Raw genomic sequence first — 16,632 nt, 5'->3', positions numbered from 1 at the left:
TGACTTTCAACAACAAACTTGACTGTGAGGTTTACCAGTATATGTGCAATATTTTTTTGATGTCTCCGCATTTGACTTTAGAATGTTCATTAAAAAACTTCTTTAATAATTTTTTTATATTTTCATTTAAGATGTAAGTTAAAAAAGGGATGCTTGATACGGTTAAGATCCTACGCTGGATGTTATAACAACTGATGATGATGAAAGTTACAACATATATAAATAAAACATGAAAAAATAGCAAACAATGAATTATTATTAGACTGCTGTCTGTCTGTCTCTCTGATCTGTCTAAAGGTGTATGGTAAGCTATCTTATATAGTACGTTGTATTAAATTTTAACTAAAACAATAAATTTAAACAAAATTTATTTTGTAGAAAATGAACAATACGTTTATCAGAACTACGAATCGAAAACTACTAAGTGGCATCTACGACAGCAGGTGCTTCAGTGAGTCCTTAGCAATTCACTCAATGCTTATATATGTCACCGCCTTTGAAGTCAACAAGCAAATAAACACTAATACTACATAAGGTCCATTTATATAAAACGAGTTAAAAACAATTTAATTTAAAGTCAACTTTGAATGCAATTTTCAACATTGCAAACAACAACATTCGGAATTGCTTTATTAAAAATACACCAAGGATGCAATCCATTGTGAAAGCAAAGGACAAATGCGGCACATACAACATTAAACATATTTTAAAGTACAACTGCAACGAGACAGCCGTTTTTGTAAAAGTAACGTGAAGCCTCGCTATTGTTGCAACGGTCACCAATATTTTATACAACAGCACTGTTGACGTGTACTTTCCTTATTTTTATCCCGGTGAATGGAGTACGAGTACGACTGTCGATGCAATTTTATTCTTGTTTTCACAATACAAATTGTTTATGTTGTGCTGCACTCAAGAATGTACCTTTTGCAGCTTCAACCGCTTCCGTTCGTCCGTCTTGCTTGTGAATGTAGGACAACCGTGTAAACAGCATGGAAAATGGCGAAAACAAGACCTCCACTCGGTACAAAACAACGGTAACAACGATTATGGCGATGGCAATACTAGTGCCAGCTGAATGCCAACAACCCTTGAGTTATGGTCAAAAAGTAAGTGCACACTTTACGATGTTGTTTTTAAAGTAACCCCAGAGTTGAGAGAGCTATGGAAATGTTGATTTTTCATCAAGTATTTGCGGTGTGTAACACATTAACTATTGATTGTCGTTAAGTCAGTCTGCTCCATTACTTTACTCACGTTTACCTATACTAATTCAAAATATCTTAGAATATTTAAATTGTTTGTATTCTGATAAGAATAATCTATTTTATGGATTTATGTTTTGAAACAATTACCTAAAGAGAATGTATGTTTTATTTTTTTATAAATCTTTCTTAATTAACATATTACTTTATACATATATATTATTGTCTTTTACATATTTTTCATTTTAATTTATTTAGCACCTATTTCTTATAGAGCACCCCAAAAAAAATTTTCAAGAGTTAATTTATCTGAATTTGTTTTAGTTTCAAGTGACGTCATCGCTGCATTCAATATACATTTTCTGTTTATCTATGTCATGTGGTTTATGGTCTATTCCTTTATCTACTGCTCTGCCGAGTTCAGAGTGCAGTTCTCCTGGTAATGTCATATTCAAGCGATTGTATCATATAACCAATACGTTTCCAACTAGGTCGTAGAATTGTTATTATTATTGGTTTTTAAGTCAGTTTATATTATAGCCCGCTAATATAAATATAAAAATAATTACCAATGAGTATCTCTGTTTTTTCGTTACATAGTGATATGATCAGATTTCTAGAACAATTGGTTGCAGAGAGCAAATTGAACAAAAGTATAAAGAGAGGAACATCGCATACACGAAGAATGGATGTGTCGGATAGTGTTGAGAATTTTGTGGGCTATGCGTATAACATGCAACTATATCTGTACTTAAGGAACTAAATATTAAAACTGAGAACGAATATAATCACCAATGCATGTCTAATTCAATTTCATCAGGTAGCCATTCCACTGCGACAGAATTTAGAGTTATTTAATGTGATCACCTGCCGAGAAGGCTTAACGGCACGATACTCTTAATACACTTACTCGAATATTATACACATAAACGTCTCATTAATAATTTAACAGATTTTAGCTATATCAATTGAAGCTATTGAAGCATTGAAAATAGTTTGTTCTTTGGTGGGGAGCAAAACAGGTCTAATAGTTCTGCTGTTCTTTGGGTCTCACTATCCGGTTGGAATATGCAAATCTATATCGAATATATGTAAATGTATACAGTCTCAGCCCGCTTATATTTCGGTTTTAACCACAGCAACTATAACACTTCATTCAACAAGCCTATCTCCATTTGTTAAGACAGCTCTTTCCCATTTAGTACCAAATTTATATCTCCGGTCGGAAGCCGTAAACGAAAATCACTCAATACTAGTAATACTCCAAATAGTACCGAGTGGTGCCTAATGGATTTTAGTCGCTTTTTACAACAGACATGTAAATAAATTAAAAACCTTTTTTTGTACAACAATATTACTTATTTTTTAAAATATATTTCGCACAAAAGTATTTTATTGAATTTTTTGTTTTGTGTGCTACTGTCTTAATTTTCGTGAACATACATACAACCAATCTGCAATTTTCTTTTATTAAAAATTACGGATGAAAGCACTTACTCCCATACGAGTATCTCCAAACATCCCCAAACAATTTTCCGAAAAGTCAATGAGTTCAAATACATTTTGCCCCACTGTTCCTCACCAAAATTATTTATTTGTTGCCTCAATATCCACAGGAACAAAGCTAATTAGTTGTTAGTGAACCATTCATCACCTCATGGAGTTGCAGGAAAGATGACGTAAATTGTGCTTATAATTTATAAAAGAATATTTTTTGCAGTGTGCTGGAGTGATATGAAATTTAAATAAATAAATTTTGAAAGTAATTATGTATAATAATATAAGTAAAGGTATTAAATTTTTGTTTAAAGAATAATGAACATACAATGAAATATAAGCATAAATATTGATTCATTATTATTTTGGTTTTTTTTAATATAGTATAATTATATTAACTAATTTTATAAATATCACAATATATTAATTGTTTTTCCGAAACCCATTTCAAATAGTTTTTATAAACTCTCAATTTTTTTTTTTTACAGATTTAAAGTGGTTTCATTTCTGTGTGAAAGGTCAAAGTTTCACCAGCGGAAAAATCTGAAGTCCTCTTAATTCCAGCGCTTTTGTTTTGGCTGAGTACCTTTAATTCGTCGTACGCGTTTGAGTATGGGGAACATGAACTCATTAGTGGCGGTAATTAGCGCAAGGACGAATTTTCAGCACGTTTTGCAGAGTCCTTTTGTTTCAATATTTTTGATGCAAATTTTTTATTATAATTTAACATTAATTTAAATTTTTGTGTATTTACTGATGATTAAAACTTTTCTGAAATCAATTGTGATAAAAATTGGTTTAAGTATTCTTCAATTTTATTTCAATTATAAATTGTTACAGATTTTGAAATTAATGTTGCACTATTTATATTATTATTAGTTACAGTATTACATAGAAAAAGGTGTGTTTTCTTATTTACTTATAACACCGACTGTATTGTTACCACAATGCATATGTACTGAAATGATGGCACATAGGGCCTCGGTTCTTAAAGCCTACATAAGTTTGGTTTAAATAAATGTTTGATGACTCTGTCTCAAAAATTGATGTTTAAACATTCTTAACCTCCGTAAAACTACCAACTACAACAGTTAACATAAAGAATTAGCACTATTTAGAATCGTTAAGAACCAGTAAGTCTATGCGTGGCTAAAGGCTAGTCAAACAAAATTTATTTGAACACTGGACGCTCAAACAGGCATGTGGCAGTCAAGAAAACTCACTGATTCTGAACACATCAAAATTGACACTATCCTTAACCTAAGCAGAAACCACATTACCACATACAGATTATAGGTGCAGTAGTAAGTAATTCCTGTCGAATCTGTCATGAGGAGAAGGAAATATCTTAGGATAGCCTATGCAACTGCCCAGCGGGGGCAAAATGTAGACGCCACTACCTATTAATTGGAATCTTAGTCCCAAATCACATAGTAAAATTAAGCTTACAGCAATTACGAAATTTATAAATAGCCTAGAATTGTTTTAGTTGACCCTTTAGGCGCACAATAGATATTTTTGGTCGGAGTGCATTCATAGCCTATTATTTAATAATATATATAAAGGCTAATCAGATTAACCATCAAAAATAATGTATTTAATATATAATAATAATAAATATTTATTATTATTTAATTAATTAAAAATATAAATAATTAATTTTAAATCATTTTTATATACTCTTGCGTTTTAGTATATATAATTATATTATATATCATATAATTTATAAATAATTTTTGTGACGTCCACATATATATAATTATTTACTATTTAAATATTATTTTAATAATTTCATTAGAATTTTATTTAAATTATATTTAGAACAAATAATCAGCATTCACAATCTTAAATTATTTTTTTCTTTTTGAGCATTTTTAAATCTTCCCATTATTAAAGCAAATTCACTTTCAATTACAAATTTATTTTACAATCATATTTCATAGAAGAAACTTTATACTTTTTGCTCCAAAGTATTCCCTATTATTTTTATTTGGAATTACGAGCAAAAAACGTATAGTGGAGTACGTCAACATGCGATTTCAATTATTCATTTTTGTCAACATTTGTGAAAAACTCCTGAAAAGATTGATTTCGTGTTCTTGGCCCGGGCGAAATGAATTCTTGTGCCTGCCGCCTCGCTTATGCGTGTTATTTGTGCTTCCATATCCGAAATCCTGGCTCCTTTATTATTAATTTTTAATATTTTATGTGTAACGAATTGATACGCCACACATGTTGCTTCAAATTGTGCCTCATTTATCATTTTGTGCTCGTACACATCCCTGGGAAAAACTTGCCAAAGTAAATCTTTACTTCTCTGTTTACAGAAAGGAAATTTATATTTTATGCGTACTTCTCTCTACTAATTGGAAAGTAATGTAGCTTCCTTCAGAAAGTTAATGTTGTACAACGAAAATTAAAGGATACGATTTCAATTAAATGTATTGTTTCCAATATATGGTACTTTAGTAAATTCATTAAGATTATGTTAAATATATTTTATAGTCATTAAAATAAATATATATATTGATTGCTCTGCAATATATTTTTTATAAATTTAATTTCAGATACTTACTTACTTACTGCCGTCCTTCTCTCCCAAGTGAAGCATAGAGCCATTTAGAAGTTTCAGATACCATTTTATAGTTATAATGGTAATGCTATATTATTAGATTAATTATAATGTAATGATATTATACTAATATTACTTTATTTAATTATACTAAAAATGCCTATATTATTTGCAATTTATTATAGTATGTTAGCGATCCTGCAATTATACCATATATATAAACCACAATATCACATTTTTTATATTGAAAATTAAATTTTCGACATTATTTAATGATGGAACTCTGCTTCCAGTCACCTTATCAAATATTTCGTACTAGAATCCACATCCTCATATTCTTCAGTTATAACAACTTTTTTCTTCCGGAACCTCGTATATATTTTGTCTTTCTCTAGGGTGGAAGTTGTGACAAGTAGTTTGATCAAGGTGTATTGATCGATTTTCTTCTTCGCTTGATCAAACACGAGTTAGTGTCTAAAGCACTTTTACTCAATAGTGTTTGTGACCATTTAGATAATCCATTGTAATAAGAGTTCTGTTGAATTTTGATAATGTCATTCAGATAATTTTATAGAAGTAGATATACTTAAAAGTCCAGCGTTGCGTATCTTCCTGACGAAAGATAATTTGCATTAGATTTGAGTGAAATTCGAATAATTTCAGCTCTCGGTATTCATCATACACATAATTATGAATCACGTCATTATGATCAGCCCAATTTTTTTATATATTTTTACAGCTCTTGGGAACTTATATTTTGACAGGAATCTCTATCAAGTTAGGTTTACAAATGTTAAAGCATTACCATCATCAGTTTATCAGAACCTGGTGGAAGTGTTTATGTCACCAATATCTTTCGACGGTCTCTTTCTGCTGCCACATTTCACTAGTCCCTCAATATCATCTATCATTAAGTTGTTGAACGTTGGCTTAGTGGTCTGTCTTTTGACATTTAATATGTATGTCACAGTCATCTTATTCTTTAGGCTTAGATATTCCTGTTGCCTTAACACATGTTTCATAATTATCTTTTAAAATAAGGATTCTTTTAACTTAATATCTCTTGTGCATTTTCTGACTAATGAACCCTCTAGAATGTACAGATCATCCCAATCAGTTACATCAAAAAGAAATATCTTCAAACTGCAAATTATTAGAGTACCCTAAAGTATAACTCAAAAAAAAACTTGAGGATTTTGGAATTATTTGCTGTACATCTTAAGACAATTATATTTATTATATGGATACATTTCCAAACAGAAATATGCGACGGGGTCATAGGATTGTGTACGACTAAGTGGAAAAAGGAGATCCCGACTATAGCACTAGTTCAGCACATTCAATTACACAGTATAAAATTAAGCCTGAACACTATTCTAGACAAAGACAGGGAGATTGTCAACATTTGTATCAAAAATAGTTGTATACTATTCTTTTTATGCTAACAACTTGTAGATACAAATAGTAGAGATACTAACGCAGTCATTGTTTGTTATATGCAGAGTATGCTGCCTGATCGTATTTAAATATACAGCCTTTCAGACAAATTAAATTGTTAATTTTTTATTAAAAAATTTTTTAAAATCTTGTATTCACCGCTAAATATTTTGACTAGCAGAAAATGTGTTCATTTCACTGAAAAAAAAAATAAAAGAAAATAAAAAAAATGTTTTAACTAGTCGAATAATAATGCATTTACTTTAGTAACAAGCCAACTAGAGAATACGTAGTAATAAAATAGTTGATGTAAGTTTTAACAAGGATATTGTTTCATACTTTCCGAGTGTGCTGTCAGGCAGGATATGGAGAACAAACGTACACATGAAGCCAAGCTGAAATTTCGAGAGATGCAAATTTATGCCCTGGAGTATCCTGATGTGTTTTGTTGTGTACTTAGTTTTTCTTACGTTAGTTATCGTTTTGTGCTACTATTTTACTTACCTTTAATGCAAAATTTAAATGAAATATGCAAAACTTTAGTTATAAGTAGCCCTCGAGAGGGCTTAAAATATGAAACAGTTTATTTAAATTTTATGTGATCCCTCATTTAACTTTAAAAATGGATGTTTATATTTTTAAAAGCAAATATTAACTAAATTTAATAAATTGTTTTTATTATTTTTGAACATTTAACTTTACTGTAACTTTTGAAGCAAGAAAGAGTAGTTAAGCACGTTCAATACTTCAAATATATCAGTATCTGGAATAAAATTCTTCAATTATAATTATTAAGATTACTTTACAAAAAGTTATAGATAGTGCATTGAATATATCCCGACTAAAATTTTATGTGGGTGAGGATAAGCTAATATAGTGATGATTAGAAAACTGCAACTATCAGCCAAACGACCTTTGTGTACAGTGTGTCCGAATTACTAATAATAGATTACGAAATGTGTAAGCCCCTCAAAATATTTTTGTAGTTTTTGTGTATCTTAAAGTTTTCTTGAACTTTCGTTAATCTATATTGTCTTTATTTTGAATGTTAGACATTTTGTGATGCCCGTGACACAATATATTTTTGTGATTTTAATTTTATTATGAATAATCTAATTTAATAGTTACAATATACAACAAATTTAAAAGTAGGGACAGTAAGAGTATACTACGATGGATACATAAACTGCAAATCTTTCAGTGCCAACTAATCAAATTCATTAATTTGGATACCGTATAAAGTGTGGAGACTTCATTACCACTTCTTAATATTTGACTTAATATATTAATATACATTTAATTGGAAATAGCATCCGAAACCAATATAGTTTTTAAATCTATTCCATCTATAAAATCAACATATATATATAATGTTATTGGACAATGGATCAATGGACTTGAAAGACAAATTATCAGGAACACAACCATACTATGGAGAGCTTCAATTTTAAAGATAAGTATCAGTTAAAGTATCTTAAATAAATATTGCTTGGCATTTTAATGTAGCCATCAACCATATTTGGTTTTGCATAACACCTTCATACACACGTCATGTTCTACTATATATATTATATATACACGTAATGCTCGCTTCTTAGCTGAACTCTAGTAGACTCCATTAGCATATCATGAATTTTTTATATTCGTCTTATAAAGTGAGGCATTAAGAACGTATATTTCCCGTACAACTGCACTGTGAAAGCAATTTAATGTGTTAAAATAAAAATATGTAGCGTAGAAAGGATATTGTATTGATACGGGGAAATGTGTGAATAAGTGCTCATAAAATTGTTGCGATAAAAGCATTTGTCAATTGAAAAACTGTTAGTACATTGTTATGTGGCCTACATTTATATTATTTATTTAAAAGCGAAAAATACTTTAGATTTTGGTATTTTGTTAAAAGTTGTGTTTTTGGAATGATATTATATATAGATAAATAATACATAATACTCCTGAAATACTTCACTTTTAGTTATGTGTCAGGTGAAAAGCATGCATTCAGTTTGTCTGTCAAAAGTTCAATACGAAGTATTTGAATATTAAAAACAATAAAGTATTAAATAATCAATTTCAATTCTAAATATCTTTTCCCTAAAGTGGGCTTTGGTCTATATAAAAGTTTGGCGATAATGAATTTTTGAATCGTAGATAGTTTTTTGTTTCTAAACCTCTCCTGGTGTCTATTCTAGCTATGACGTTTATTGTTTGTTGTGCGTTTGTATTTTCATTTTTATTTTTGTAGTTTTTATTCTGGGTATAAGTTCAATCTAAGTGAAGTATTGGGATTCGATAAACTTCGATATACATTGGGATTTCCGCTTCTCAGAATTTTAATTTTGACAATCCTTCAAATTTTGGAGATAAAAACTTTCTATTTTTATCGCATATAGGACAAAAAAATCAATTGTAGGACAATTATAACAAATCTTAATATTCTCTCCTTATCAGCTACTGTTGGCCGTGCCACAATAGTAGACAGCATTTGGCCCATTTTCAGATCTATTCGCGATCAAAGCTGTCTTCAAGACATGAAGTATTTTCGCCTTATCAGTTGCTATTGGTGATGATATTATAGAATCATTCAAACTACAAACTCGTAAATAGCAAGTTTAGCGTTTTGTGCTACTAGTCTTGTTTTTAAATGAACATTTGCAAAAAGTATGTTCTACTAGAAGCTTGAAATCTTTACATTCTAGTTCTTTGCTATGTTATTATTCTGCAACGTTGCAGTTAGGTCTAGTCTTATACCTAGGAATACATAAAAATAAAATATGTTAAAATATATATTATAAATATAACAATTTAATTTAAAATTGATTACTTGAAACATTACTGTAATAAACAAATTTGCAATATATACATATGTACCGTACGGGGCGGTACGCAGATCTTAGATCAGTTATCAAATAATCACTAGCTTACAGGAATACATAAATTAGTCAGTGAGAAAGGTGGGACTCTGCAGAAATCCCCTAGCTATCAAAGTGTGAAACTGCTCAGATGCGCTAACTGGAAAAAGACTCAATATGAATGAAAAAATAATTCGACCAGAATAAATATAATGGTTTATACGGGATAAACAACTTAAATTTAATATGAAACGCTTTTAGAATCTAACATTTCATCAAGAAATCTGAATATGGGTCTGAATATGGGTCAATCAATTATCTTTGAAACGCTGTAAATTTCAAGTTTCTACCTTTTATAGAACTTGAGATATAGCCATTTGAAAATTTATCTACTATGCCAGTTTTCAAAACCCCATGGGTCCATATCTGCTAGAAAAGAAATCACAAAATTTTTTCCCAAGATACGGGTCTTCTTATTTTATGAAAGGAGCTCATAAAAAAAATTTCAGCCAAATCGGAGATCATGAGGTCAAAAAGGTGTCCGAGTTGTATAAGAATGACCCATATTCTGAATATTGACTACTATAGAAACCCAAATAAGAAAGAGTGAAAAAGAGAGGAAATATATTCAAACAAGTTGTGAAAGAAAAAGAACAACGTCACCGACCTATCTTCGTATATATTCCAATGAAAAGGTGAATCCATCGATGAAATAATAGGGAACTTTAAAAAAATGGATATGAGTAATTAAAACGCAGTGCAACAGGTAATGGGAAATAAAAAGGGATAGTGCACTTCAATATTAAGGAAAAGGAAGGAATATATTATATCACTTTCTAAAATTTCTATTTTTTTTTTTGAGCGACATAATTTCAGAATTGATATTCGCAGCTTTCCTGCGTTATAATTCCTCTCTGAAATACTCTTACTTCTGGCAAATAAAATGGGATATCTTTTGATATGTCAGCATATTGTAATTTTCTCTATTGACCTCAATCAAATGATTTCTGATATTAAATATTTTTTTATTATTTTCGTTTACTAAAATATTTTGTCAAACTTTAAAATATTCAACTTTATTGCTGAAGGCAATTTAACTGGATTGACATTTTGAATCTTTATTTACTCAATAATGAAAAAACTGTGTGATTTAAAATTCATCACGCAACAACGATAATAAAAACCAAATAAATAACAAATTGATGTAATCGAAAAGGGTTATAAATTGTATGGTAAATATTTTATTTTACACTTCAATTTGCAAATGAAAGTTAACCCATCTCGTTTCACTTCATAAGCCGCTGCAGACAGAAAGCCGTCACGTACCCCATTTAAATGAGTTTGTACCCACTTTCCAAATTTTTTTTTTTTACTATAACCGTTTTGAGTTATTTTATATAAAACATTAAAAATAAATCTTTTGTAGTTCAAAAAAATTTCACAACAAATTAAGGACAATTTGAGGACTAAAATTTCTTCTCTTCTTATTAGGGTTCTGTAAATTTAGACCATTAAGTCAAATAATAATTAGTGGCATTCTAGCTTATAATAATATTACTGGTTAGTATGTTATTTATATAAAAGAAATTATTAATTCTACATAATTTATACATTATTATTTGTATTTTTTCTATTATTTATGTGTTCTTAATTTTAAATAAATATAAATAATATGAAATGTCTCGTAAAGGACTTGAAGGTCTATGCGAAGGTCTAACTCTGTGATAATAGTTAACTCTGAGGAAAGCATATCAGAATGCTTTCTCTGCTTATAATAAAGTCAATGAGTTAGTTTTTATACATTAATTATTATTCATATTCATATCAGAAACTATTATACTTATCTGTATAAACAACACATTTTTTCACTAATAACATAGTTTTCAAAAATATAAATAACGAAACCGGTCACTGCCAGTTGGGAAACCTTGAGATTGAAATATTGTTGAAGATATTTTTAAAGATTAATCTATAGAGTGTATATAAACTTATGTCTTATTGTGAAAAAAATATACTTATTAGAAATAGATCGATCTGTTATTGAAAATGTCTTTAAGTTGTGGACACAAACCTAAATAATGGTTGAATTTATTCCTTTCGCAAAGTCTGCTATTCAATAAAAATAAATGGTTGTATTCTAGTTATGCTTCGTGGTTTTATTATCAGTAGGTTCAACAAAATTGCTACCAATTTTTTATTAAATGTTGAATACATTTTGAAACTCTATAAGAATTAATGGTCGACTCAATTGAGATTATAATGCCTCAATGGGTTCGTAAGATCACCGTGATACCTAATATCACCCAAATAATGAAAATCATATATTCAATCAAATCTTTGTTAACTGTTTTGATAAAATGGCTTATATGTCACTGTTAATACTGGTTTTCATGGTATTTGTAACCAATTAATTATTACAGATCAATTATTGCACTACCGAAAAAATCATCTAAGCATTGTGCTTCAGTTCGGATAAAACTGCTAGAGAGAGTAACTTATTCACAACTGCAGCGAGGTCATGTTAGATTGAGGTTGCGACCTTATACCCAAAAGCCCATTTAAGCTTAAATAATGACACGGAATAGCGTTTGTATATGCGTAGACTAGCAGCATACGAGTAACGCGGAACACACGACTCCCCAATTAGGTAACTATGGATCAACCTGACAATTCTATAAACTTGACTAAGTCCTGAATTTTTCAGGATGACAGCTCTGTTAGATCGATGAGAAAAAAGGACTCCAAAGATTTAAAATTTTCTCCTATCCAAAGATGGGCACTGACACATGAGGTGGAACGCAGTTTCCTTCTGATCCGCCGAGCCACAACTTCGACAAAAGTCTTTATAAGGTAGAGAGAGTAACTTATTCACAACTGCAGAGAGGTTATGTTAGGTTGAGGTGACGACCTTATACCCAAAAGCCCATTTAAGCTTAAATAATGACTCGGAATAGCGTTTGTATATACGTAGACTAGCAGCGTACGAGTAACGCGGAACACACGACTCCCCAATTAGGTAACTATGGATCAACCTGACAATTCTATAAACTTGACTAAGTCCTGAATTTTTCAGGATGACAGCTCTGTTAGATCGATGAGAAAAAAGGACTCCAAAGATTTTAAATTTTCTCCTATCTAAAGATGGGCACTGACACATGAGGTGACACAGTTTCCTTCTGATCCGTCGAGCCACAACTTCAACAAAAGTCTTTATAAGGTAGATCCACTAGAGCTATTTTGAAAGATTACACATATATTATATTATATATATATATGGTATAGATGTTGTATATATGGGTTTCTCTATAAAACGATTAACGCTTGACTTAAGACTTTTTATAAATAACCGTTTTTAAGCCATTAAAAGTCGTTTTAATCCCTGTTTTTTCCAAATAAACCTTGCTTAAGGCACTAAGTATTAATACTGAAAAATCATCCCTTTCTACTTCCATATTGTTTTTTACGTTACTTGGGTAAAATGATCATTTTCTGCACTTATAACGAATAAGTCCGAACCAGTTTGTATGTGCATATATAGTATATTAGATAAATCTTTAAAAACATATGCTTATATGATACATGCATTATATATATAAATTTATGTCAAAATTTCAAAAAAAAAACGCTCATATGAACACATGAATTATATAAAATCAACACACATGTTAGAGAATATTTATGATATATAGACATATATAGATATATATCATGCACATGTCTCCCCATTTGTAAAAATAATTTTAGCTCTATTAAATGCAATTCTTTAAGTTTTCCTAAAACTTTAAAATTTTTGCACTTTGTAGTGCTTCTGTGGTTTTGTTATTGTCGCCGGAAACACTTTCTTGCCAAGCTTTTATGTGTTTCAATAAAATTTACTGTGTTTTGGTTTTAGGGAACGAAGCAACTTGGAAAAGTTAAATTGCACTTGGGTTAAATAAAACTCATCATTAAAATAGTTTTTAGCAATTTGTGGTGTGACAGAATATGCGACATAAACTGGCACTGCGATCGTTATTACACATTTACACATATATTTTATTGCTGCACATAAGTGCTACTTAAAGCACTTCAAAATTAAAGCTGAAACAGCAGATGAAATCCTTTTGTTTAATTTTATTAGAAAATACATATAAAGTTAAATAAAAGCTTTGAAATTTTAAATTTTTGCAACTAAAACAGATATTTTTAATTGTCACTATGTGGAATGATGAGCATTAACTTTGTCCTCTGTGAAGAAAAAAGATGGAAGGGAATATAGTTATAGTTGTTGATATAAATAAATTTATTAAGTATTTCTACATTTATTACTATTTATTTTAAAATTATTTGTACAAGTTAAACTTTTAAAAAAGGCAAAATGTTGATTTCATATGAAAAATTAAAAAAAAAATTAATAAAGAATAAGGTCCATGTGATAATACTTCGGTTATGACAGTATATGTATTTGATAATGGAAACTGCGTCTTTGTAGTAATACATCGGTGATGAAAATAATTGTCTGTGATCATGAAAAAAGACATGAATATAGTATGGACAATATTGATTACGTCTCCAGCTCTTTTTCGGATATAATAGACGAATGTGTATTTGATAATGAAATATAATGGATCCATGGTGAAACTGTGCATTGAAAAATACACCGGTATATCAAGTGCATAAAGAAGAGGTGTTTTCACTTCATATAAAAGTGTTTCTGAAGTAGTCTTTCATAATGAAAAGATTGATAATTGAATAATTCTTCCCTTAGATATGAATAACCGATGGCGAAATGGAATGTCTATAAGATGGACTGTTTCTATTGCAACCATAACGGATGAATTTTAATATACAAACTAATTTTTGTGAGTAGATATAAAACGGTACTCATTCATAAGGTGGTTAAATTGTTATTTACTTACTGCTGTCCCTCATGTTGGTTACGTCCATGTATTTCTTAATTCCGTTGATGTTCATAAGTCATTAGCAATAAAATACTAAATGTTATACTAAATGTAATACTAAATGCTTTTAAATATGCTTCTCCATTATATCCAACAAAATATTAGTGTGTAAAATATGTCAGGCCAAATTTTTTGGATATCAGTTTTTGTAAAATTGATTGATTAGAATCCTTTGTGCATTTTGTATTGAAGTCGAGGTATGTAATTTTTGTTGAAGCAATTATTAGGCATAGATGCAATTGCATTGCTTTATTGTTGTTGTTATTTGTATTTCAATGAATGTGAAATAGTACACATTTTGATATGATATTACTTTATATTTGTAATTTCAGTTAAACGAATTTCTCTTGGATTTCTGACAACAAAATTGACTCAAAAGTTACAATTGATTGATAATATTTTGTTGGGTTTTGTTTTCAGAATCACAAGTGTCTCATTAATATATGTTTATATCCAGAGAGTACTCATTACGTACTCATTTGAAATATTTGCCAAAATGGTCGAAAATGGCAAACATTATTTACAGTTTTGCGTATCATCATTTGTCAAATATTTTCCAAAACACAAGTCTCTGGTGAAGCACTATGTTTGGTGTGCTGATATTTTGCAATTTTATTTAATGGCCAATAATTTGCTAAAAGCCATTGCCCTAGAACAACAATAATCTGCACCAAATCGACTGCTATCTTTCTATTTACAATTCAAATGATGTCCCTGGCAATATCGCGCCGAATTCCAAATAAATTAGTTTCTCTGCAAATATGTGCCTGAGTGGCTAAATTATACGTTGGAAGCGTTGAACATCGTTGAAGCTCCAATGATGATGACGTTAATGTGCATTTCTGGTTAGATTATGTTCTGGTCATATTTTGTGAATGAGAATATTTTGATATCAATGAAATAATTTAATGAAATGCGATACTTTTAGTTTGGAAAATAAACTTGTTGCTGAAGGTTTTAAAATGCCTTTATATGTCAAAAATGCTAGTATTAATTATGGCAACGACTGCATATCGACATTTAACCACACAATTAGTGAAAAACGAGAGATCGACAAGGAAACTAAGCTTCAAATCTACAATAAAGTCGTAGAACTAATTTTACTGTACAATAAATACTTAAATACTTAGAATAAATACTTACAATAAAGAGTTTGAAAATGTTACAGTCGTAATAATGAAGTACATACTGAAAGAGAATTGTGTGGAAAACTAGGAAAATCAACATAAAAACAATCATAAGAAATCTGTAAGAAGAATACCTGGTTAGCACCCAAAGGTAACATTTAGAACAAAACTTCAAAGGCAGCAAGAGGAAGAGAAAAAACGATAAGCGAAATAAGAAGAATAGTTAATATAGGAGAGTATATTACAAGACTCACTTCACATATCAACGGTTATGAAAAACTACTGAAAAGTTCTGCTTACTTATGAACAAAGTTATCGGTTGGTACTTATATGCGCCGGCCAGATTAAGTAATCTCATACGATTTTTCAGAAAAATTCAATTGAAAATACAAAGAAATCACTCTGCAGATATAGAAGCCATCCACGATACTTATACTGAGCTCCTAAAGGAACCAACCCACACTGTATGTTACGTATAAGCGCCTTCAACTGTCTTTTTTGTAAAACGACTTAACCTAGTGTCTACACAAGATAGAACCTGGCAAGATTTTTTCATGTACTCTTATTTTTTCACAACTACTTACAAGTTTTGAACCACGAGCTGTTCGAGCTCTATCACAACAATGTCATAATTCAATAGCATTCAGCGGCTTCACTACCTTGATCATGTCGTAAGAATGGATGAAGATGCTCCACCGGAACAGTTTTTTGAAGCTGTAGTTGAAGGAAGAAGGTGTTGAGGTATATCGAGTGGCCTATGGAGTGATCAAGTTCAGAAAGTACTAACCGGATTGGTTGTACGAAATCGGGGAAGGCGTCCATGCACGTAAGGCGCCTGGAGAGACATGCTGTGCCAGACCGCAACCCGGTTACGGGTTGTTATATCCAAATAAGGTAAAAAAAAAGTAACACAAGTTTTTGTTCGAAATTTTAACATAATGCACACTTACTATAAATATAAAAATCTGGCTAAAGTCTATCTAGTATAGGCACTAAGTAAAT

The sequence above is a fragment of the Teleopsis dalmanni genome, chromosome 1, assembly GCF_002237135.1.
Source record: "Teleopsis dalmanni isolate 2A chromosome 1, ASM223713v2, whole genome shotgun sequence".
NCBI classification, from domain to species: domain Eukaryota; kingdom Metazoa; phylum Arthropoda; class Insecta; order Diptera; family Diopsidae; genus Teleopsis; species Teleopsis dalmanni.
This window is presented reverse-complemented; position numbering follows the sequence as displayed.